The sequence below is a fragment of the Culex quinquefasciatus genome, chromosome 2, assembly GCF_015732765.1.
Source record: "Culex quinquefasciatus strain JHB chromosome 2, VPISU_Cqui_1.0_pri_paternal, whole genome shotgun sequence".
In the NCBI taxonomy this organism is placed as follows: domain Eukaryota; kingdom Metazoa; phylum Arthropoda; class Insecta; order Diptera; family Culicidae; genus Culex; species Culex quinquefasciatus.
This window is the reverse complement of record NC_051862.1, coordinates 91445816-91472528: the sequence shown is the minus strand read 5'-3', so window position 1 is coordinate 91472528 and position 26713 is coordinate 91445816. Positions and strand designations below refer to the sequence as shown.

The 26713-nt window shown below is 36.4% G+C and overlaps 1 protein-coding gene across 4 annotated transcripts in view; it reads left to right on the top strand.

Moving 5' to 3' along the window:
* The window catches only part of LOC6053441, a 769747-nt gene that overhangs the window by 679497 nt on the left and 63537 nt on the right, over positions 1–26713 (top strand). The window lies entirely within an intron of this gene.

Below are 26713 nucleotides of genomic sequence, written 5' to 3'. Positions count from 1 at the left end.
AAAACATTCTTGATTTTTAAGGAATTTTCAAGGTTCATGATCTGTCAGGCCGACAATCTACAGAAGTTGTTTTGGTCGATGGTCGATGACAGGAAGACTATGATCACAGGTGCAAAGTTCTGCGTTCAACGCTTCAGGATTCAAATAATCCTGGAGATTCAAGAAGAATCTCTTAAATTTTGTGACGGCAAACAATGCTTCCTTTTCATTAGTTTTATTTAACTTTGAGAACAAAGCTTCTGTAAATCTTGAAGTACTTCTGCTTCTAATAGCATCATCATAAAACTACACCACACATGCCTCCTAAATCCAGGAAACTACTCAAGGAACCACCAACCACCAGTTAGTGTCCTCATCACCATCATCATCGTCTTCAGCATGCTCTAAACAGCTGAAGAAAAGCCCCTGATGGCGGATCCTGTGATGCTCCCAGACAGCTGTACCGAAACAATAATCATAAACACAAATGTACTCTCCTCCTGGTCCACGAGTGTCGTATACATTTCCATGAACAAAAGCCGTTCTTCCGGCCCACATCCACCCTCAGCCGCACACACACGTGGAACATCTGCGCGTGACTTACACATAATGAGATGTAATCACCTTCGGGGAAAAGAAAACATAAACTTTTCCCTAACCATAATTTCTCGCTCTCTCTCTGGGCTCCTCGAAGGAATCCTCAGGAATCAACCAAAGTCACCGATTCACACAGACGCCGCGGCGGCCAAGTTCCGGGTCGAAACCACTTATAATTCTGTTTACGTTGCGCCAGTTTGAGCCTAATTTATGCTTATTACCGAGGGCCGACCTTCTTGGGACGAAGAGAGATGGAACGCCGGGACAAGACACGCAAGTTTAGCCAAGATCCGAACGAGAGTTCTCCCCCCGGCAAGGTGGACGTGTATTGCATAACTCGTGCCGGCGGATCGTTCCGGTTAGCAATTCCATTTCCGAGAGAGAAAGTCCTAGCTGGAAGGGGTTAGTTTCTGGAAGGATTTGGGATTTCACCCGACTTCCCACGTGGCAACGGCGAAAGCGCCACGTGTGTATGTCTAAGGAAATGTGGTAAGCCAAAGTTTGGACAGGTCGAGAAATTGATTCTGACCGAAACATGCGCTGGTGAGCGCCCTGAAGGGGTTTCTTGGGGCTCCTTATGGCGGTATTACCAAAGACAACAGATGATCTGGTTTCAACACTGTCTTGTGGAATAAGCTGTAACGATGTACGTCTGTTGTCTGTGGCATATTACTTGCTAACGCCCCCAAAGGGGCGCTTGACGACCGTTTGAAGTGGTTCCAACGGTGACATCGAAGACGACAAGGTGTTGGAACTTAATTAATTATTGTTCGGCTGATTTATTTGACACCTTGCTCTAGCTCTTAATCAGCAGCTTCGAGAAGCCTTGCTTCTCCATCAAAGGCTTGCAGGAAAACTTTTGATTAATCCGCACTTGCCATTTCTGCGGTGACACCGGAGCCGCTGTCGGTCGCAGGTGAACCGGTGGCCACCTTTGAGCTCAACCCTAGTTAGTGTGTCAACTCAGCTGTAAGAGACCCCCCGGAAACAACGCGAGTTCAAACAGAACTTCTCCATTCACCTTAGGGTCGTCTCGCCAACGGCGGTCTTCACAGCTTAGCGCGCGCCAACAATGACCAACGCCACCCTGGAGTTGGTTCTTCGCGCGCGCAATCTGTCCGGGGTTTGTTTACACGTTCCCACGTTCCACCGCGAGAGACTCTCATAACTGCAGTAAGTATAATTTATTTCGGTCTCAAACGTGGCTGTGTTTGCCAACTCTCCCGTTTCCCCCCACAAACTGCTCAGTAACTGCCGGCGCGAAGACTGTGTATTCATTTCGAATTAAGTTGTTCCCGGGCTCAGGCAACCCCAACAAACCAAACAAGTTGGGAAGCTGGAGAGGAAGCCACAAATAATACCTACCACCAGCTCGAACAGGAACGGAGTTGTCGAGAGAACCACACACCGTGGCACATCTTATTTAAACTTTTCAAATTATGCTTCATTCTTTTGTGTGGTCGTCGTCGTCGTCGTCGTGCACCTGTACACAAGAATTTCACACCTGGATTGTTTGAGTTTTGGCTGTGTACAACTGCGTACGGATCAAGAACAAGGTCTAGACGGTGGCAGCTCGTGCTACACGTTGAAGTCGTAGGTTTGTGTGACCCCTTTTGCGATCTGAACGACACGGATTCCAGGGCGGAGGGATTAACAACCGCAATGTCGTTAAGGGGGGTGTTCATGTTTGCGTATGTCACGTGGGCCAGCAGTTGTGTGATGTGATGTGCTTTGCAGTGCATCATTGAGATGCAAAGATTTGTCTGGCTAGTTGGGGCATTATGACGGATTGTTGGTGGAGACACATCTGAGCGATTGTGGTTTTGCTTCAGCAAATTAGCAGTTAGATGGATTCAGTGGTATTTTGGAAGAGTTCTTTTGTTTCTGAAAATTCCCAGAATGATCTAAGAATCAATCAGTAAAGAGGATTCTTCAAGATTTCCAGAATTGTTGAAATTACCAATTTATTTGTCTAAAAATAGTTGAATTGGTGAGAAGAATTCCCCGAATCTTCAAGATTCTCAGAATTGTAGATATTCTCAAAATACTTGAGATACTTAAAACCGTTGAGTTACTCAGAATCCTTAAGACACTCAGAATCTTCGAGGTTCTAATAATCATTGAGACACTCTGAATCTTTGAAATAATTAAAATCGTTGAGATACACAAAATCTTCGAGGTACTCAGAATCGTTGAGACACTCAGAATCGAAAGTTAGTCAGAATCGGCATTCAAAATCGTTGAGAAACTCAGAATAGTTAAGGACTTAATTATCTTTAAGATTCTCAAACCCGTTGAGATTCTCAGAATCGTTTAGATTCTCAGAATCGTTGAGATTCTCAGAAACGTTGAATTTTCTCAGAATCCTTGAGACATTTAGAATCTCCAAGGTTCTGAGAATCAATGAGACACTCTGAATCTTTGAGATAATTCAAATCGTAGAGATACACAAAATCTTGGATATACTCAGAATCGTTGAGACACTCAGAATCGAAAGTTAGTCAGAATCGGCATTCAAAATCGTTGAGAAACTCAGAATAGTTAAGGACTTAATTATCTTTAAGATTCAGAATCGAAAGTTAGTTGGAATCGCTGAGCCATTCAAAATCGTTGAGAAACACAAAATAGTTACGGACTTAAGTATATTTGAGATTCTCAAACCCGTTGCGATACTCAGAATCGTTGAGATTCTCAGAATCGTTGAGACACTCTGAATCGTTGAGATTCTCAGAATCGTTGAGATTCTCAGAATCGTTGAAATTCTCAGAATCGTTGAGACACTCAAAATAGTTCAGATTCTCAGAATCGTTGAGATAAACAGAATCGAAAAAACACTCTGAATCGTTGAGATACTGAGAATTGTTGAGATTCTCAGAATCGTTGAGATACAAAGAATCCTTGAGATACAAAGAATCGAAAAAAACTCAAAATCGTTGAGATACTCAGAATAGTTGAGATTTTCAAAATCGTTGAGATAATCAGATTGAGATACTCAGAATCGTTGAGATTATCAAAACCGTTGAGATAGGGGAAATATACCCTTTCTAATCAAACACCTATCTTCGTCATATGGAGAGTTTGATGCTCAATTAAAGCTCCAAAAATACTATTTAGGCTGTAAACTTACCAGCAACAGCACCGCCTGGAGTAAGCACGCAAATGTATGCCACTTACTGGCCAAAAAGATCAAATTTAATGCACTTTTGATCATAATTTCAATTTTGCGAGACCATTTCTCATCATTTTGGTGGCACACACATTCACACGCAAGATCAGAGGTTAACGGCTTAACGAAAGTCGCCATCAATATCTTTTCACTTGCGCTAACGATTTCATAGCGCTTAAGATATAAAATTGCTTCCAATTACCGGCAACATGTTCTTTTGACCGTTACTTAGTCACTCACTTGAAAAATTATCCCGAAACATGTAAATAATTAGCAATTCAAAAAAACAAACGCGCTAAGTCTTTGACGTTTAAATTTTGACCATCCATTCTAATCGAAGGCTGAAGAAAACCGAGCGAGAGGCGAAGGCAAATAAAGAACAAAGGGTGGCCACCAACACCACCAGCAGCGCTTGTGGTGTTGCCAGGAAACTTTCTTTATAAATGCTACTTTTCGTGAGTGTTCGCTCAAAATTTCATCAATTTTGGCAGCACGAAGCAGACCCAAACGAGCGTTGAAAGAAAAAAAGAACTAAGCTGAAAATACAAAAATGGGCGTGGCCCAATGCACACGACTGATTAGAATGCGTTTTTGGAATATTTTTTTAAAATGCTTGTAAAAGGAATAGCATAACTTTTAATAAAAGTGAAAATAAACAGAAATGATCACAAAAAGTTGCTCTACTCGTTGATATACTTGGTTTTACTGAATTTCAAGGAACACTCCAGATTATCCAGCATCATTCAAACAAGACCGCTTATTAGGCTTAAAATGGGTTTATTTCCCCTACTTAGAATCGTAGAGATATTCAAAATCGTATAGATACTAAGAATCGTTGAAACATTCAGAATCATTTAGATACTCAGAATCGTTTAGATTCTGAAAATTGTTGAGATACTCAGAATCTTTGAGATTCTCAAACCGTTGAGATACTCAAAATCTTTGAGATACTCAGAATGGTTGGGATAACCGGAATTGTTGAGATTTCTAAAATGGTTGATTCTCCAAGAAATGAATAGGGGAAAGTGGGGCAAGTGTAACAAGCTAAGGAAATACTCGTTAAACCCATTAAAAACGTCAAAAATCTGTCGGATTTTTTAGAATCATCTTATTCTAGGTCTTGACTGAGACTTTGATAGAACTAGTTTTTTAAAAATTCTGTTTTTTTGTGTAAAAAAATGATTTTAAAATTTTTGATTTTTCGTACGTTCTACTCAACTAGTGGGGCAAGACGAACAACCCGTTGGGGCAAGAGGAACAATGCATGAAACAACATGCTAATTTACTAACAATTAAACTGTTATCTCTTAGATACATCAGATAAGGATGTATTTAAAACGTTTCTTTCATTTTAAGATTAAAACATGATATTTTACTAGAAATATGATCGTTTTTACGAAAAAAATATTATACTTAGATGATAGATAGTAAATTTTCATGATATTATTATATCGTGAATGGACAATTTTTTAAACAATTGTTTATCAGTTTTTAAGAACTTTTATGTATTTTTTGACAATAAAATATGTTGCTGCAGCAATTCGTATTTTTTTCCATACTAAAAATCCATATGGTACACTTGCCCCACCTAAACAAGATTTTTTAAAAGCTCTCTACAAAATTAACCAAAACAAAAACCATACTTTATAATAGGTACAAGTCAATGGTAGGGACACTACTGATCTAGGAAAAATAGCATTTTGATAAAATGAACCTTAAAACGAACCCTAAGCCTTATTTTGTACTTTCCAAATATTATAAGGAAACAAAGATTTTGAAAAAAACTTCATTCAATCTTATGCCCCGTTGCGTTTACGTCGTTTTGGCGGTTATGTGGTAGTAGAATCAGCTAATTGCATTGCTAGCAACAATTCCTCATACTGGAAATAATCAAAATTGTAAAAATTACGGCCTTACGAGCGATTGTTCCTCTTGCCCCATATGGTCGTCTTGCCCCACCTTCCCCTAAATACCCTGAATCATCGACATTTTGGATTTTTGAGATTCTCAACTTTCTCGAAATTGATAAAGTTCCACAATTCTTTGGAATTATCTCCATCAACTCACACGAATTCGGAAAAAGTTGCCACGACCCCTCCTCGATTTTCGTAAAACTTTGCTCTAACGGGTAATTTTGGTCCCTGATTACGAATTCGAGGTCCATTTTTCGATATCTCGTGACGGTGGGGTGGTACGACTCTTTTCATTTTTCGTTTTTCGGTGATTTGTAGCTCGAAACCGCGAAGAGATGGAAATTTGGTGTCGAAGGGACTTTTGTGTAAAATTGGACGCCCCATTTGATGACGAACTCAAAATTCCGAAAAAAACGTATTTTTCATCAAAAAAAAGTTAAAAAATTGTTTAAAAGTTTTAAAATAGTTGAATAGTCGATTGATCGATTGATAGGGGTTAAAAGTTCAAAAAATTATGAAAAATCGTCAAAAGCATCACTCTTTCAAAAAACTTTTTCATAAAATTTTGATAACTCATGAATATCACATACAAACTCCTTGTATTTATATATCAAAAATTTTGTTTTGTGTGCTCTACAACTTTTTAACAACTAATATATTCGAAAAAAAAACATTAAATTTCCCATAAATTTCATGTCTCATGATTTTTGACAGTTGAGTAACGGGAAAAAGTAGCAAATTGAAATCATTTTTAACTTTTTTGATGGAAGATATTTGTTTAAATTTGTCATCAAATCAGGCGTCATTTTTTAACATAAAAATCCAGAAATCTCATTTGCAATGCTTTATTGTGCCGTTTTGCTAGCCTCGTGACTCATATTTGACCAATAAAGTACAAATTACCTCGTCGAAACGGACAATCAAAGATCCCCTTTGTCAAAAAAAAAAAATCATGGGTTATCGCAACCATTACATCGCACACCTCACACGAAAAAGAAGTTGACGTTATAGCTGTCGGCCACCATTGCTAGTACCAACCGCTAGTGTCTTCCTTTTTATCTACAAGGACTTCGCCGCCCTGGGCTCCTAAGTGTATGAAAGTATGGCACGGAGCGACGGCGCCGAATACCCATATTTACACAAAGAATTTTAGAGCGCCCGCCGCGGGATTCGAACCGGCGACCTCTGGATTGTGAGTCCAGTGCGCGGTCCGATTGATCCACACGGGCGGGACAAAGACACACCTCACACCCTATTTTCAATATTTGCACGTGGAACCCATGCTCACGTTTGCACTCCCATAACACGCAGTTAAATTAATGTTGATTTTTATGTTCCGCTCCCGTGCGGTCCCTATTTTCGTCCAATTCCACAACCTCTCACATATTTGGCGCTCGGTCGATCGAGCAAACAACATACACGCTAAATGCTTACTTTCGTTTACAGTTTGGCACGAGCCAGGAGCTCGGCCAGCTGATATCCCCCTGCACGTTCAAAGTTGTGTTTATTGCAGAGATACCGACGCCCCTCAACTCCTGTCCCCGGCGGTCGGACTTCCGAGGTGTTCCCCCTCCGCTTATCTTGTGGCGTTACATCAAACACACACACTATCGCTCTACGACCTTAATTCTCGCCCCGGTCCCTTTTCCGCACTAATTTCACGCACCAGGTGTGAACCTTCCCCCGGACATAGTTGGACCTTTCTTCTACGGGGCCTTCCACACAGTCAAGAGCGGAGGGAGGATTTAAAACGAGCACAATAACCCAACAGCAGCAGCAATAGTTGTTGCCAAAAGGTCGACCTTTCTTCTTTGGCTTGAGGCTGGGTGGTTCGATTGTTGATTGCTGGCGCCCCCCTCTCTACCTGGACGCTGCTATAGATTTGCCCTGGCGGAGGATGGGCCTTTGAAAATTTGCACAGCTGAGTGCACCTTGGGTCGCACCTGGAGAGGAGATCGTTGGTTCTCTGGGGATGTGCGTGTGTCTTGGGAATTGTAGCAGCACTAATCGACTAACGGAGTTTGGGTAAAGTTTCTGGGACTAGTTTTGGCCAGATGAAGTTTTCTAGTTCAACTACATGGAATTTTGATAACGAAGGGTGAGTTCCCGCAATTATCTACATAATGTAAAACGATTAGGTCGTCCAAACTTAGGTTTCTACTCTGACAACTTTTCTAGATAGTTTCTTGCAGCTTGAAAGTTGCTAAAGTTTTGAGGATTTCTTTAAATATTGTTTTCAAATAGTATATTCCGCCTATTGCATACTTGATTTTCAGAGTAAAAAGTTTAAGCATTTCCTACTTGCTCTGCCATTATCAGGTCAAAAATAAAGCAATAAACAATATTCCCACCAAATCCCACAACACACTCACTCACAAAACATAAAAACCAACTTCCCTGCACACTCTAAATCATTCACTCCACACGTCGTAAAAGCTCCTCTGCGCACGAGTTTCCCATGCAATCCGTCATAAAAAAGTGGCACATTCCGCATATTGAAACGATCCGATTCGGAGCTTTTTATCCTTCCGCCCAGGCCCGGCCACGTTATCGCGTTATCGTTCCGTTCCATTCTTTTTCCCATTTTGGAGATGTTTTTTTACTCTGCCAAACCATCTAACTTCAATCATTCACCGACTTAGAGAGAGAAGCACGGAAATAATATCATTTGACTGGTTATAAATACTCTTAGTGATATTTTAACGTTCAGGCAAACAAATTTTATGGGGCCATAATGTAAAAAATAACAAATGTCACTGAAATTTCGCGAAACGTGAAAAATATTTAAAAAAAATAGAAAATCTAATGTTTAAAAAAAAATCTTGTCACATTATTTAATACTTTTCTTAAAACTAATATTTAATATTCTCGCCAATTTTGAACATGATACCAATTAAAAAATCATGTTTTATTTCATTATTAATCAGATTTCGAAAATAAATTCGTAAAAAGTAAAGATCAATGGTGAATTTTAACTCCACCGTGCCTCTAATGTTGGCACTTTGACGTTCAATTACAGTTCATTAAAAGCGTTTTCCGCTGAAATCGAGTTTTAAACAGCTCAATAAGAAAAGAGCAAGCAAGTTTTTATCAACAGTGTTACAACATATGTTGTTTATTTAGTGGAAATCACCAAATTGGATGGAGTTAGGAGCAAGTGCTTAACCTGCCAAACATACGAGAATTTTCTCTACGTTTTGAAAAATAAAAGATTTTTAGAAAATATATTAAACATTGTCAATAATTTCAAACATCACGTTGAGATGTTAGTTTGACTTTGCAATTGAAAATGGCTTTACATCGTTCTTAAGTTAGAGGCCATCTATAAACCACGTGGTTACTTACAAAAAATCTAAGAAAATTTTATTCAATTTTCATATTTTGATTGGAAGCATTGTTGATTGAGATATAGCCTCTAAAAGTTTAGATTTTGTGAAAGCATAGCATAGCATAGCATAGCATAGCATAGCATAACGGGTCTGCACCACGCTGTAGGGGGTGCCACAATGGTCAATTCAATATTCTTAGACAATTTGATTGCTGCCCGGTACAACCAAAAATATCTAAGAACGAAAATTTCCACACTGTGCTCCAAGGCTACGCCCATACAGTCCCGTGGGGATTTTGGAGGGGATGTGTTTGTTGTTCACTAGTGGCAAAAGTGCAGGGAACCCATGCGACTTTTAAAAGTGAACGGAATATTTTTGGGAGGTTTGGAATGGGGGTTAGGGGAATTTCATCGGGCCGATGAAAATGATTGAATTCGTAATGTATTAAATGTATTGGAAGTTTGTAAGTGTAAGTGTGAGTCTGTAGTGTATTATGTAATAAGCATATAGTTTTGTAATAATAAATATATTTAATAAATATGATAAATATAATAAATATAATAAATATAATAAATATAATAAATATAATAAATATAATAAATATAATAAATATAAACAAGATGATTCCAGGAAGCTGTAAAAATAGCAGTTATTTAAAATACAAATGCTCTAAATGGTTCCCCTGCCTTTTTAGTAAGTGTAATTAATTTATGCAATGTGATCGTTTACGGTATGAGGAAATGATAAGATAAAGAAAAAGGAATAAGATAAGAAATAATTTGAACATTTAAAAAAATTATATGGTGAATTGTTAAATATACAAATCGAAAGTAAATTTGAAAATAATTCCTGGAAGCTGTAAAAAATAGCAATAATTTAAAAACAAATTCTCCAGATGCTGTTTTTTTAAGTATCGTTAGTTTATGCAATTTCTAAAAGTTTAGATTTTGTGAAAATTGAAAAAAAAAAATAAGAAAAAGGTTAATTTTTCAGTTTGCTGTTTCTCTGAAACTTTTGGTTTTATTTTCCTAAACTGTTGTAAAATTTTTTGCTATTTTTAATAAAAATAATTCTGAACTTATTGATACAGAAGTAACTTTTTGTAAAAAAAATAAAAACTCTTATTATGTACATTTTCAGAATTTCAAAATTATTTTTATAGAAAAGAGCAGAAAACTTTAAAAAAAGCTTTTTCTAAAGATAAAATTATTGTACTTACCATGTCACACTTTTATTTTTGATACAGTTACTATTAATCAAAATTGTTTAAATCTCAATTTTAAAGAGAACCTATTTTAATTTAGAAAACAAAACTCAAAAAAACTAATTTTCATTTTTATAACATTGAAATTCAATCTAAGTAGCCAATACATCCCAATATGTAAAATGAAGGTTGCTTAGTGAAACTTTCAAAGCTTTTGATCAAATTTGTTCTATTAGAGGTCTGTTTGTTCCGATCAACAAGGTTTTTAAAAGAAAGTCATGTTATTTATATTCTTATTAATATTTTTCTAAATTCGATTTTATTTCTCTCAAGAACGTAAATATTAAACATAAAACATAAAACATAAAACATAAAACATAAAACATAAAACATAAAACATAAAACATAAAACATAAAACATAAAACATAAAACATAAAACATAAAACATAAAACATAAAACATAAAACATAAAACATAAAACATAAAACATAAAACATAAAACATAAAACATAAAACATAAAACATAAAACATAAAACATAAAACATAAAACATAAAACATAAAACATAAAACATAAAACATAAAACATAAAACATAAAACATAAAACATAAAACATAAAACATAAAACATAAAACATAAAACATAAAACATAAAACATAAAACATAAAACATAAAACATAAAACATAAAACATAAAACATAAAACATAAAACATAAAACATAAAACATAAAACATAAAACATAAAACATAAAACATAAAACATAAAACATAAAACATAAAACATAAAACATAAAACATAAAACATAAAACATAAAACATAAAACATAAAACATAAAACATAAAACATAAAACATAAAACATAAAACATAAAACATAAAACATAATGGGTAATATTTATAACTTTGCAGAGACAGCATCGATCAGAATTTCACTTCTTCAATAACAGATTTTCACGAATTTTACATGTCGGTATAAAACCAAGATATTTTAAAAATCACACACAGACATTTGCTCAGAATTTGAGTCTGAGAGGATATTTAAATGATAGGGTAGATCAAGGAGGATTACTAAAGAAGTTAATTTTTAGAGTGATTCATAAGTTTTTCCTCAGACAAAATTTAAAAATGAATTCAAAGAAAATCAGTAGAGTTTATATTTTTGAAAGAATTTAAACATGGTTTACATATGAATCTAATCTAATCTTATCGAACACAAGCGCAGCCAGTCCGAAGAAAGCATCCGGGAAGAACTTATGGTTAGATTACGCCTCAAGTTCTTTCTTGTCATTATTAATGATTGCAGTACTTTCGAGAACCCCCGAAATGTATTACACTCACTAAAGCGGCCCGGCCTACTGCGTTGCATTAACCGCAAGAGACAGATTCTATGAACGGAACCCACATTTCATGGAATCATCAGGGGAAGAAGAAGAAGTGAGGACATACCGTACCAACCACTTCGAGTTATTTAAAGAATATGGTGTGTAATGTGTGTAGGGGAATCGTTGGGAAAGGGATTGTTGTATTATATAGTAAATGACCTTGTGACATTATTTCACCATTACGGATTAATTCACTCAAGGGGTGTCAACCCCTCGGTGGCCGAGTGGCTAGAGCATCTGACTACCAATCCAAAGGTGTGAGTTCGAATCCCACCTGATTCCATGCGTTTTTTTTGTTCATATTCAAAGTTCAATTATATTCGAATAATTTCAAGGAGACCGGTCGGGAATCGAACCCGGAACCACGGTTTACATATGAATCACATGAAATCTAGATTACTTTTTCAAAACAACCTATGCGCCATGTGCATTTCGAAAAAGTAAGCGAATAAGAATATTTTACGATTTTGTAGGTATCGTTCTAAGTCAGTTGCAACTAATCTTTTTCTGTAATTTGTTGAAAATACATTTCTTTTTAAGTTTGGTGTTACTGAAATGTAATAAATTTTGAATGAAGAGTGTAGATCCCGATTTTTTCCGTGCTGTTGATCAGAATCAATGTTTCGGAAGTTGCTCTTATCGTACGGGGAGGAGTTCCCCCACCCCACCTCCTTCCAAAATGGGAAAAAGGGTTAATCCAATAAAGTTAATATTCAAGAGTATAAGTGGAAAACCGATGAGCTTCCGCGTCTGTACACACCTACTTGCCCGTCATGCCAAGTGTGCTGACGTTTATTGATCAGTCCAAATTGACGGAATTCGTTAGAGTTTTCACCCGAAAGGACCAAACTGAAAGTGGATCAAAAGGAGCGAGCGTGTGTGCTGTGTGGGCGCCGGGTTTTGGACAACCCCTTTTTTCAAGGGGAGGGGGAAATTTGGGATAAACCCATTTTTGGATCTTGTTTGCTCTTTTCATGTATCATAAAACAGGTTCGTGGGCGATGCTTCACAAAAGTATTGTTTCGATTCGGACAATTGAGTCATATCAAAGGAAAAAAGGGGTGATTCTCTCCATTACGGCTGTGATGGCTTTCGAAATTTAAAGTGCTCACCTTAAATTTTATGCCACATCCCTTTAATTTGACTATCATGTTTCGACAGCCTCGATAAATGTCGCTTTGCTGATCCCGCAATATGTTGGCACCTTTTTTTCGCTGCTCCCAAGTGAGACACGTGCCAAATATTTGCGTTCCGGCACAATTTGATGTTTGTCATGTCATGTCGTGTGTTCGTAAATGTGTCCCATATGGCACCGATACTCCACGTGTCAACCCCCACCGACGACGCACCATTAGAGATTTGTCTTTAATTAAAATTCCAGCTTTATGACACGGTGAGGTATTAAGGGCACCCGAATAAATAAATCATAAAGCAAACCCAAGAAGCAAGCCAACAGTGTTAAGGAGAGTAGTAGCTACCCCTGTTCAAATCAAAACCAAAAGTCATGTCACTTTTTTCCCTCCTTTCGTTTAGGTTGAGGGCAGAAGTGCGTCACGTCACACCGTCGGAACGAGGAATTAAAATTTTATCTTTGTTTATTCATGCCACTTCATTTGCTAGAGAGAAGAATCCATTCACCGAAAAAGAGGGAAAACGCAGACTTTTCCTCACTTCATTCCTCTGTTTTGAAAATTGGAACAGAATCATTCCGACGAGAGAGAGAGAGTGGGTTTTAGGTCTGCCCCTATTGTGTTCAGTGAACGCCTTTTTTCGTCTTAAATTTTCTATTTTGGGCTACAAGTTTTTTTCTTTTTCGGCTAACTGTCTGTCCCTCAATGGAATTAAGCTCAAGAATTAGGGGACAGACGGTCTCGGGTCTGACGCCAGCCTGAAATGAGATCGTTTGTTTTCTGTTTGATGTGGCTGCTGATGGTGCTGAGTATACAAACGATAATAATTTGTAGAGTGTAGTGTGTTGGGGATGACTTTTTTGGTCTGTTTTTTTTCTGGAGACAAATCTGTGTTTCCAGTTCACAGTGGTCCAGATCGCAAAATAAGTGGAAAATGGATTTTCCGAAAAATGGTAGAGTTTTGGAGCTTTGGTGTTTTCTGAAGAGTTGTTGCAAATAGAAAGGGGCAACTTTCAGTTTGGTTGAAAATTAGAGTGGTTCACTATTAGGGTGATTTTGAAAATCTAACTTTTCAGGAATATTTTTGGGAAATTTTTGTCTTCTAAAAAGTTGTAGGGCTTGCCAATCCAAGCAACTTTGTCGAAGACACCGAAATTTTATTTCGTAATCTACGCCTTCTACGACCAAATTTATAGAAAGCATCGGTGCAAACCTTCAAAAATCAGTTTTTTCAGGGTTAAATTTTAGAGAAAAGTGATATTCGGGGCACTTTTAGAGCTCTGAAAAAGAAATATTTTGATGATTTGACAGTTCAATTTAGAGTTAAGGGTCAAAAGTTACAGCCATTTTAATGTAAAAAAGGTTGCATTTGAAAGAGGAGATCTAGCACTACAAACGCTGAAAAAAACTCAGGGGTGTTTTTCTTTAAACTCGAGATATCTTTATTTGAAAATGTCTAATTTTCAAGGGAAAACCATATGGGACCACCCTTACGAAATTCGAAAGTTTTCCAAATATATGTTTTACCATGTAATTTTGCCCACTGAATCTTAATCTGCCCTCAGAATTGAGCCAAAGTGTCGAAAAATCGATTTTTGGTAAAATTTTGGGATTAAATGATAATTTCACCAAAAATCGATTTTTCGACACTTTGGCTCAATTCTGAGGGCAGATTCAGATTCAGCGGGCAGCGCCCCCCCCCCCCCTCTCCCCCCTCAGATTTCAATGAAACTTTGTAGACATGTTATCCTACGCTTATGTAAGCCATTTTTGTGTATATGGAGCCAGTTTCACTCGATAATGACATTTGAGAAGGGCGTAAGTGTTTTAATTATTTTTGTAATTCGGAATTTAAATATTTCTGTATTGCGAAGCCGTTGCATCGTATCAAAAAGTGGTCAAAGACAAACTTGTAGGAAATTTGACAAGCTTTCTGAAAAAAAATACACCGAAAGAAAAAAACACTCCACTTTTATGAGATTTTCTGATTTTTATGCTTAAAAGTCAAATTTGAAGGTGAGCCCACGATTTTTTTTCGTTCAGCATTATTGTGAAAATAGCTTAAGATGTTACAAAAAGACTCACGAAAAATGCAGGATGGAGCAACTCAACTAAAAAAATACAAAAATCATTTACTGAAACAGTTTTTTTGAAAAGTGCTCTTAACGTCAAAATTTTCAAAAACCGAATACGAGAATCGGTTCTCCAGACAATTTTACATAAAAGTTTCCATATTGAACACTGTCCTAAGTCCAATCCTTGTGAAGTTACAGTGGTTTTAAAAATAAAAATGATGAAAAAATGGTTTTTGATGGTTTTTGACAATTTCTACAAGACAGACTTGATTTTTCAGTGTCGTAAATATTTTTGCCGGAAAGCTCGTTCGATTTCCCATAAGATTGTCTGTGACCACATTTCAATTCGAAGTATAGGCTCACAGATATAAGCTAAAACAGAATATTTTTTTCAGTGTAGTTCAGTGGATGGTAGTAACCTGGATTTACTATCCAGGTTACTACCATCCATTAGCTTAAATCATAAAAAACGAGTTATTTCGAAAAGTGGTCAAAGACAATTTTATGGGAAATTGGACGAGCTTTTCGCTAAAAATATTTACGACACTGACAAATCGAGTCTATCATATAGAAATTGCCAAAAACCATCAAAAAACCACTTTTCAACATTTTTATTTTTAAAACCTCTGTAACTTCACAAGGATTGGACATAGGACAGTGGTCAATATGGAGACTTTTATGAAAATTGTCTGGATAATCGATTCCCGTATTCGGTTTTTGAAAATTTTGATGTTTAGAGCACTTTTCAAAAAAACAGTTCCAGTAAATGATTTTTGTATTTTTTTAGTTGAGTTGCTCCATCCTGAATTGCTGCAATTGCAAGTATGAATTTGATTGGTACAACAGTGACTAGCCCAAGAAAGTTGAAGTCTAAATGGGATGTGATTCGTGATCAGTTGCTTTAAAAGGCTTTAATTTTACACATTCTTATTCACATTAAATATCAGTACAGTAGGCAGAAGTCAATATTATTTGATTTCTAAAGACTTCATGTGGAAACTTTATCCAATCCAAACATTCCGGATCGTCCATCGCACAAAAGATTCCTGCACAGCAGCGTCCAGCAAGAAAGCCACAGATTGATAGATTCTTTTCAAGAAACCGACCCGTTGTGATTACTCCGAGCCAGCAATGTAATCCAACCGATATTGTACCTCCCTCGAGCCATTGCTGGACTGGTTGAAACCCTGCCCTATCTTGGTTGGAAAATGCGAGCATCTTTTTCAATTACCGCTCTGCCAGCTTGGCCTCCAGGGGGAGGCACTTTGTGGCCACATCTCGCCGGGTCTTGAGGTCGGCGGGGGCGAAACCAATTGCGGTGCGCATATTGAGCAACATCTCTTTTCACTCTCGCTTCACTCCGCAGCAAACTAGTGTATCAATTAAAAGATAACATTATCCGACTTTTTCAATCAATCTGCTGCTGCTGCCTGCTGCCCTCTAGAGCTGTCGCTTGACTTCCCGATAAGATGAGCTGCACTTTTCCTCCTTCTTCCTCGAAGCAGAGAAATAGATCTTTTCATTGCGGAATCGATTCCTGGAGCTGATAGCTTTTCCTTGGACTTTCCACGACAAGCAAGCAGACGCAAGAGCCACGTTAAACTGCCATTAGTGCGGCAAATGGCTGTCATTATCTGCGATAATCGACTTTTTCATCAATTACAACGTTGTGAACTGCACTGAACTGCACTTCCCCCATCAGCACTGAATAAAAGGACATAATGCTACAAAAGAGTTTTTTTTTCAGCAAATAATAAAGAGTGCTATCAGCGATCGAACAAAGAAGCATTACAATTGCATTCGCAACGGTTCAAAACAATGTTAATTACACCCAAACGATAATTAATAATTAATTTGAGATTCACACCATGTGATTGTGTGCCGCGCGCTTGACCCCTCCACTTGGCCCCTTAAATTCGATGGAAAATTGTGGTCCCTTTGCCATTGACATTCCCACAATTTCACCTGTCAGGATCGAACCGGGAGCGGAGGGAGGGGGGCACAGGATAAAAATTAATTATCGAAAATTGAGATTTTGTTGTATATTCATGGCACTTGTGCAGGTTGGAGGTATTTTCACCCGCGTGAACGTGACACGGCACGGAATGCTTTGTCATGGTGCAGGCAGATTGAAATGCAAAATCATCGATTATTCAGCACAAATTAATCGAGTTGAATCGAAAATTAGCGCTATGATGGGACGTCATCGGTCTCGGGGTTCGTTTCCGGTGAATTTGGTGAACCGTGTTGGGAAGGGGGCACTGCGGGAGAACAGGTGAAATTGTGTTTAATTTTAATTCGATTCATAAAAAAACACATTAAATTAAACAAAATCTTGAGCAGCAAAAAACGATTATCAATTATAGTAATAAGCCCATGCAATTTGAAAAAGTTTGTATCTCTCTACTCTTTAAAAAATTTGAGTTACTAGGTAAAACCGACACGTATTCTCTGATAATTTGAAATGTTTATTATATAATAAAAGTAAAACTTTTGTGCTTGGCATTTGCATGATACTAGAAAATCAAATATTTAAATACCGTAAACCGGGGTGACTTTGATAGGATTTCAATTTATTTTGCGAATATTTTCCAACTGGTTAGGTTTTTCTCAAGATTATTATTTTTAAAACATGTACTGGGGCTGGCCACACAAAGTCCATTCACTATTTTTGAAAAAAAGTTTTTTTCTATAATGTTTAGAAAAATAGTTACGTTATAAATTCTTATTTGAAATTCCAGGGTGACTTTGATAGTCATAGTTTTTCTTGTTTAAATCAGATTAATGGTGTTCAAACTTTATTTTTACGATAAATCACTAAGGTTGCTGATATAGTTTTTAAGAAAAAAAATCAATGTTTGAACTAAGTTTATATGTCTTTTAACAAAATACATATAAATTTTGGGTAAAAGTTTTAAAAAGTCGGAATTTTGGATGCTATTCGTTAAAACTAGTTTTGTTTATGAAATTATCGATTAATATTGCATTTTCAACTTAATTCGAAGCACGAATCACAAGTTTTCACATTTTATATGAAATTTGTTAAACTGTAATTGCCTATAAATTTAGAGATTTTTTGTTTCAAAAACACATATTATTTAATATTTACATACTTATGTTACCTTCTCCTAGTGGAAAATTGTCTTAAGAATCCGAAAATGCATTCCATTTTCCGATTTGATATCATGTTCATTGAGAAAATCATGACACTTTGAGAAGTTTGAAATAATGCCTTTCATCAACATTTTCTTAATAATAGTAAAATAACTTTTTAAACTTTTCAAAATGTTATGAAAAGTTCTTCTTGAGGTACTTTGAGCCCTTCTCTACCACGGTCAGTATGATTCTTAACCATTCCGTACGTATTTAATTTGTATTCTTCATTTTGTGGAAAAATCTCAATCCTATCAAAGTCACCCCGGCTATCAAAGTCAACCCGTTTTACGGTACATTACATTTAAGAAATTCTCCACAAAACCAGGATTACATTTGTATTATTTTATTTGAAAAAAAAATTTCCAGTTTGTACTTCTTAAGCAAAGAAGCCATTTTGCTTCTTTGCATTAATACAAAAATGAAATGTAAATATTTGAAAATCTGTATCTTGACAAGTGTGAAATCTGTATTGAAAATCTGCATCTTGAGAAGAAATTTTCTGATCGATTTGTAGTCTTCGTCAAAGTTGTAGATATTAGTTTGAGAACTAATCAGGAAAAAAAAATTACAATCTTAACAACAAATTCAACCATATTTTAAAAGACTTTTCATTACTCAATACATTGACACAATTCCCAAAATCCTTAATCCTAGTTTTTTTTTTCAAGGATTTAAAAAAAGTCATCTTCCTTTCTTCCTTGGTAACTGTGGGGATTGAGGGGAGGGGGGAATTACTCTATAAATTAGAGAAAGGCATCAACACTCCTAAAGGTGGACGTTATGGACGTGGACGTAAGAGGCAGTACCGTAAACTGGGGTCAATCGGGACACATGGGGCGAATTGGGACAGCAGTTTTAACCATGTTGGAGCACAATATTTTGATTTTTCTGGTTGATTTCGGTTAGAACAGACTCAGGCCAACAAAATGTGTACATCCATTTCCAAATTTAAAAGCTTTAAGTGCTCTAAAAACTGCTGTTTCTATTCAGACTGTAGTCCCGATTCACCCTAGATTAAGGTATTTGTAAATATTGCTCGGTTTGTTCTAGAGGGCGTATCGAGGTGCTCCGATTTGGATAAAACTTTCAGCGTTTGTTTGTCTATACATGAGATGAACTCATGCCAAATATGAGCCATCTACAACAAAGGGAAGTGGGGTAAAACGGGCTTTGAAGTTTGAGGTCGAAAAAACATTAAAAATCTTAAAATGGCTCGCATTTCCGTAAAACTTCTTCAATTCCAACTCTCATAGATGCATTCGAAAGGTCTTTTGAAGCACTTCAAAATGTGCCATAGACATCCAGGATTGGTTTGACTTTTTCTCATAGCTTTTGCAAATTACTGTTAAAAATTGATTTTTTTAAAACCTTAATATCTTTTTGCAACAGCCTCCAACACCCTTACTCCCATAGGTCAAAAGATAGGTAATTTCAGGGACAATAATCCTACGGTATTAACTTTTTGGCCAATCGCAGTTTTTATCATAGTTATTCGATTTTTCTATAACAAACATTTTACAACGTTAGTTTTTGCCCTGTAGGACGTCATAGCGGCACTTTTTGGTCTCAAATTTGTCATAATCGGAATCCTCGGACAATTTCACGTAAGTTAGAAGTATTGGAGTTGTAAATTTGATTAAAAAAATAATTAAATAAAACATTTTTGTAAAAAGAAATAGATCTTATATACCCTGTGATCAATACGTCAAATGCTGTATTAAGTAGGTGAATATCTATATTACCCCTTATCCTACAAAATGTTTAAACATATTTTAATTCATTCTAAATGGCATTTTTTCCAACCAAATTTACAACATCGGCACTAAGCACAGACAAAAACAACAAAAATTTTGAAGCTTTTTGAAAAAATATTTTTTTTTTGCAATTTTTTTCGTTCGTTCGTTCGTAGTAACAAAAAAGTATCAACCAACTGAACTTTTCTTGAATTTTAACTTTATGAAAAATGTAAACAATCCATTCGAGAAATTCAATATCATAAACATAAAAATATTTCATCATGTTTTCTTTTTCATCAAATTGATTAAAGTTTAATGCTGATTTTCTAAACTTTCTAACATACCAAGAACGTGATTTTTGCTATCATAAATATGTATTAACTTTTCTTTCTGAAAAATTGTAGTTCAAGCAACAAGTAGCAAAAAGAAAAAAAATCAGCGTGAGTCGTACATAAATATGATAAATACGACGAGTGCTGAAAAAATTTAGTTTTGCAACGAGTTCCGTACAACATTTATTGCAATTCCGAAAAACACCTTTTGAGTGAAATTATAAGTAAAATGTTCATGTATTTAAAAAAAATCGTTCAAATAAAAAAAATGTTGAAAAGTATTACTTTTCGAAACAAGTGCTGAAAATTTCAACTTTTCAGCATCCTTTTCAGTGCTGAAAAGTTGGCTTTTTCGTCGTTCAAGAATGACAGGAAATCCGTTTTAGATATGTAAATTTCATAGTATTCTTCTTCTGAAAATGATATTATGTATCATGATGAGTCGTAACCGTCATAGTTTGTACAAAAACTTTAAAAGTCTATAAACTTGTCAATATACAGATCAAATTTAAATTTGAATCGAGAAAAACATAGATTATTTGCGAAATATGAAATTTTATCGCTTAAAATTTATTAAAAACACTGATGGACTTACTAAACTAATCATAATTATCCATATGAACTTTTTATTTTAATATTTTTTTTTGTAATTCACGTTAGAACGAAAAATCAGAGTAACATTAATTAAAATGTATCAACAACTTAACTTTCTCGTTTCAAAAACCAGCCACTGTGTCCGACGCCCAGTGTATCTGTAATAAATAATGCAATTACCGAACCCCAATCGATGCAACCCCAACAACCGCTCTCGAAAAGGTGGCAGATTTTCGATTTTATATTTGGCCTGCGGGGTGACGTTCCATAGTGCTGGCACATGGTTCGGTTCTATCGGCCAATATTGGCTGCTTCTGCTGCACCGGGTCGAGCGAGCATGAGTGGTCGAGGTGTTGTTCCAAACCAGAGACAGAGACATTAACAGTAGATCTTCATTAGCACCATCCAATTATCGTTATGGAAAATCACTTTGTTTCCCATACAGAGTCGTGCGTTGGACAACCACTCTCTCCCTTCCCTCCGGGTAGACACTCAGTCGGGACAATAGTCCCTGGTGAGGGCAGAACTGGTCTTGGTATGATTTATGGTTACTTGAGCGGGCCCGAAGAAAAGCGATAAACCAATTAGGATTGATGCTTTCGATAACTTTATTCATTATTGCTGTGCAGTGCAGTGCAGCACACGCAGTGTTTTCAAACTCTCTTTGCATTTCGTCGGACTCTGGCTTGACGAAGGGAAGAGACCTCCCACGGACTTTGACTGGTTCTGAATGACGACCCTGGCGTTGGCGCTGTTACTGCTGGGGTGTGTATCTCGTTAATCTTAATGCGAGGATGATTTAGTTGATGAGAGTTACTGCTGCTTCTGCCTGCTAACTGTTTGGGAAAGGCGCCATCCAGCAAAGGGGTCCAGTTAAGATGTTGGCAGATTGGCCCCTCTAGTTGTCGCTGGTAGAAAGTTGAAAAGTGTTTGAATTTATGACTTTATTACAGGGAGTTGCGGTCAAGTCAACGGTATTTTACTTCAAAAAAGTAAATTGAAGTCAGATTTCTTGACTTGGTCGTGATTGTGTCAAAACTTGAACTTTTTAAATTCGAGATTTTTGGTATTCAAAGCTGATTCTGCATTAAATTATTTAAGTTATGAAATTCTTAATTAGACCTCGAAACTTGATTTGAAAATCAACTCAAAATGTCACACCTGCTGCAGAAAACCCATAAATTATTTTTAAACTAGAACGACATGTTTGCTTGTTTGTTTACGTTTCCACCAAATTCCAACTTTGTACAACTTCACTCCCTGATTTTCCCAGAAACCCCGTTCCGTACGGGGACTTTCGATTCATAAACCAGCAAAAATAATAAAAACTCAGCATTTCAGCATCCCAAAAAGGTGCAAAGGCTTTAAATTCCGTCTCCCATTTTACACGCTCGTTTCGTGTCGCACATAAATTTCCGCCTAAAACCGCAGCTTATCATGTGTCCTCATAACTCTTTCTGGGCGGCTGCTGTCACACACTCGGCGGGGCTGACATTTTATGGCACAGGAGAAGACGCCCGACGCCACCCAGCCGAGTTGCAGTTTTTCTGGCTGCACTTTTTATTGCGGGCCGACTCTCCAGCGGTTTTTCCTCACTTTCCCTTTCGCAGACTCGAACTCGAAACGTGCGCGGATTTGTGTTTGTCGAGCAGGAATCCGACCAGACCGACTTTACGGCGGACAAGCAGCTCCATTCAGATGGGTAAATCTCCGCCGCGCTGCTCACATTTCAGCATGTTATGTCAATCACGTGGTAATGTCGGAGACACGCAGAAAGAAAACACTGTTCATCCCATTTACAAAGAAGATGATTTTCCCTCTTTTTGGAAGCCCGAGTGCAGTTCAGTGCGGAAAGTAAATTTATGCCGCACATGTTCGTCATGGGACCGAGTTCAGTTGACGTTGTAGGTCTTCAACCAGACTTAAAAATGAGCATCTAACACACGTTTGATCCTCGCCAACTTCCCCACCCTTACTGAACTGGAAACAGAAACCCTGCCCAGAGTGTTGCAGTCAGTCGAGCAAAAATCAAGTGCAAAAAAAATAAGTAGAAGAAGTGATCAACTCTTGAGGAAACGTTCGCCCGCCGAACTCACTTGACTTTGTGGCCCCGCCGTCGTCGTCGGAGAAGAAGACGGGCTTCCATCATCCGTCGTTTGTCGGTGTCATTTCAATTTGCAGGCCCCCACCAGCCCCGGGAGATCCCCTTCCGTCACTCTTCTATGACGGACGAATGCACACCCAGGGCATTAGACGCTCTGACTAGTGAAGTGGGGAAGGGTTTAGGGGAATTTGGTCAGAAATGTTCTGTATAAAATCAAAATCTTCCTTGAAATTTTACTTAAAACATCATTACCTCTCTAATGCCTATTTTTTCCTTTTTTCCGTGTTCAGAAGTTCATTTGAACAATTTTTATTCCACGAAAAACTTTACTTATGTTGTTTCATGTTTTATCTTGTGTCACTTTACTATTTCATTTATGCATTTTTTTGGTGTTTTTCACATTTACTTCTATAGAATGATACCATTATAATTAAATTTTTAAAGAAATTCATAGAGGCATAGTATGGTAAATTACACAAATTATTGCGCACTTATTTTCACATCAAATATAGAATTCCAACCCTAAATTTTTTGATGAATTTTTAGCGTGGTTGATGATGATGATATCGAAAATCCATAAAAATATGTTATGGTAAAAAAACCCTACTTGTTTTCGTCCTTCAATTATCTTTATAGGTTAAGGTAGAAATGGATAAAAAAAATGTTAATGTTGGTTTTAAATAAAAGGCTAAATGAATGCGACAGAAATTACTATCATTTCTCTTTAATTTTTAAGTTTCTTTTTCCAAAATAAGGTTAAAAATTCTAACTATGCAATCTTTGTGAAATTTTCCAATCTAACGAATTAAAATATTTTTAAGATTTAAAAATATAACTTTACATTTAATATAGGCTGTAATTGTAACTGTATGTTGAACTTGATTTGGAAATTATCAAAAAAATAATACTATCAAAAGATTGAAAGAAAAGAAAGAAGATTTAAACATATCTCAGCATCAGTTCGTCCAATATTCAAAGTCAAAGGTAGAGATATAGAATAGAACTATAGAACTATATAGAATAATCTTCCCCTCAAATGGCTACAACTTGAAAACGGCTAGTAATGATTTTTGGGAAAATATAAGGTTCACTTTTAATATTATTTAATTAAAAGTCATTTTGTTTCAAAATTTATGTACAGCTTCAGCCTTGAATACAAGGAGTAATTTAACATCATTTAATGTGTAACCTTATCCAAATTTAAAAAAAAATGTATATTTACTAGAGTGTAACAAAAATGACTTTTTGGCGGGCATTCAGGGGTTTGTTCCGGTGGGCATACTGAGCCCAAATCCCAAATATGAGCTTGATTGGACGTAACAGGAGCTGGCGCTCCGCCCTTCAATTTTAAATGGGATTTAACCCGTAAAAAGATTTTTCAAAAATGTCAATTTTGAGGCATTTTGCCACTGAAGCGTTTACCAAAACATCACTGGCGTGTAGGCCAGATCCATGCGCATCTTTGGTATATATATCATTGAAGTTTGGAGCACCCTGAAGCTCGGTACAGACCTTCAAAGTTTGGCATTTTTTCGAAAAATCGGTCCCAGCAAAATCAAATGGCGTCTCGGGCGTCGCGAGACGCGACGCATATCTTTTTTTGCCGGGGCCGGTTTTTCGAAAAAATGCCAAACTTTGAAGGTCTGTACCGAGCTCCAGGGTGCTCCAAACTTCAATGTTATATATACCAAAAGATGCGCATGGATCTGGCCTACACGCCAGTGATGTTTTTGGTAAACGCTTCAGTGGCCAAAGCGCCTCAAAAATTGACATTTTTGAAAAAATCTTTTTTTACGGGTTAAATCCCATTTAAAATTGAAGGGCGGAGCGCCAGCTCCTGTTACGTCCAATCAAGCTCATATTTGGGATTTGGGCTCAGTATGCCCACCGAAACAAACCCCTGAATGCCCGCAAAAAAGTCATTTTTGTTACATCCTAATATTTACCCTTTCAATTAAACTTTCATTCAGATTTAATATTTTTAAACTGTATTTGACTCAATTTATGTTTATTTGTATTTATATACCAATGCTATGCCATGCTATGCTATTTATGCTTATTTCTATAAACAGCAATTCCATTTGAAAAGAGCATAAACCGAAAAAAAAGTTTTCCGATCGGGCTCAACATTTTTCTGGGGGTTCCTTGGCCAAAATAATTAGACCCGTATTTTTTGTTTGGCCATTAGGGTGACCTACATCGTGCTAGGGTGGTTCAAAAAATGGCAATTTTCGTCATTTTTCGCAAAAACCTTTTTTTTTTCGAAAAATCATATCTCCGCGCCATTTCATCCGATTTTAGCTGTCTTAGACGCAAAAGAAAGGTGATGAGTTTGGCTATTTGGGAAAAATAGTCAGAAGTGTCTAAAATCTAGCTTACAATTTGAATAAGTCGCATGAAAACTTAAAATGGCGTTTTGACCGTGTCTGGACCAAACAGCCTATGTCTGAAAATATTTTTATCGGATTCCTCGGAAAATTTCACACATCATATAAAAAAATCGGAGATATGATGTTTTGAAAATAAAAACTGAGTTTTTCGACGCGCCACGCGCAAAAACGGGAAAATGACAAAATCGGCAAAAAATCTTTTTTTTTTTCACTTAAACTGCGATAACGTTAAGATTTCCGCGATGACCTATAGATGTTTGGCTATCAAAATTTTCGTAATTGAAAGACGCAACTTTTTGCTCATTTGATAATTTGAAATTAATTAGAATATTTATAGCAAAAAAATAATGTGTATTTTGAATGTCAGCAGCTGAGTCATGGTAAATATTCATTATATATTTTATAATGTGTCAAGAAAGTATTAGACTCTGACAAACAAACTAATAAACTCGCACTTTTTCGTGTTTGACAGTTGCCAAAATTGCTTTTTTTGCGCATACTCGCAATGTATGCAGGCTGACCATTCTGCAAACAAATGCAGGTAAACAAACTGTCAAAAAGTTCAAATTTGTTTGTTTGTTATAGTCTAATACCTCCTTCAGTGTCATCAAATTTGATTCTGAGCAAGGGATCGGAAATAGTGAATAAATTATTTATTTTTGCGATTTCTTGTGGAACTTCTTTCTTTTCTTGTCATTTTCGAATGACAAAACGGCCTGCTTATTATTGCCAAAATAACAGCACTAAAAATACTGAAATGTTCCTAAAAAATTCAAGATGACATTCAACGGGGATTCACATGGTTTTTTCTGGAAGTGCATATTAGGTTGTTTTCAACTTGTTGCAAAATTAGATTTTTCGGCATTGAATAGCCGCAATTTTTTAGATGGTCGCCCATTCGTTTTTTTTTTTCAAATGAGCCAGTTCTTATGAACGGAACGCTCAATTTTGCCCACGACAAGTTTAAAGATTAAAAATGACGAGCATAGTTACAGTCAAATGCAAGAAAAATTCATGATTTTCCAGCAAACTTTTTTTGTGATGCAGTTAAAAAAGTAGTATGATCTACCAAATGTTAACATAATAAGGATCATCAAACATGAAAACCAAACCTCAATTCAAAAACTTAAAGTTTAGATTTGAATAAGTATTAATGATATAAAAAATGGAAACTAGATTACAAAATTGTGATAATGTAATAATGTCTTGGTTCAAGTGGAGACTGCTACCAATCGTCAAAATAAAAAATAAGTAGTTTTAAATTCAATAACCATAATTAGTAAGGAGAGGGGAAAGAAAACTGACGAATGTAGAAAACCAAGATTCTATCCGATTCTTGGATAAAAATTGTTTGGAAATTAAGGGAAATATTTAAAATCGTTTGTTTATAAACTAAAAATCTTGCATTATTTTTTTGATACCTTTTAAAGTAAAGATCATGGGATTTATGAGAATGTATTTTGAATATGTGTTATCCTCATAAAAAAACTTGTTTAAGGCTCTATCTTGACGTCCCTCCCCTAGGTCACACCTCTCCCATCGAAAACTGCAGCAGCATCTATCTACCGAGAGTGCAGCCGTTATGCGAATCTTTTGCGCTGTGATTATGAATGGCGACGCTAACAT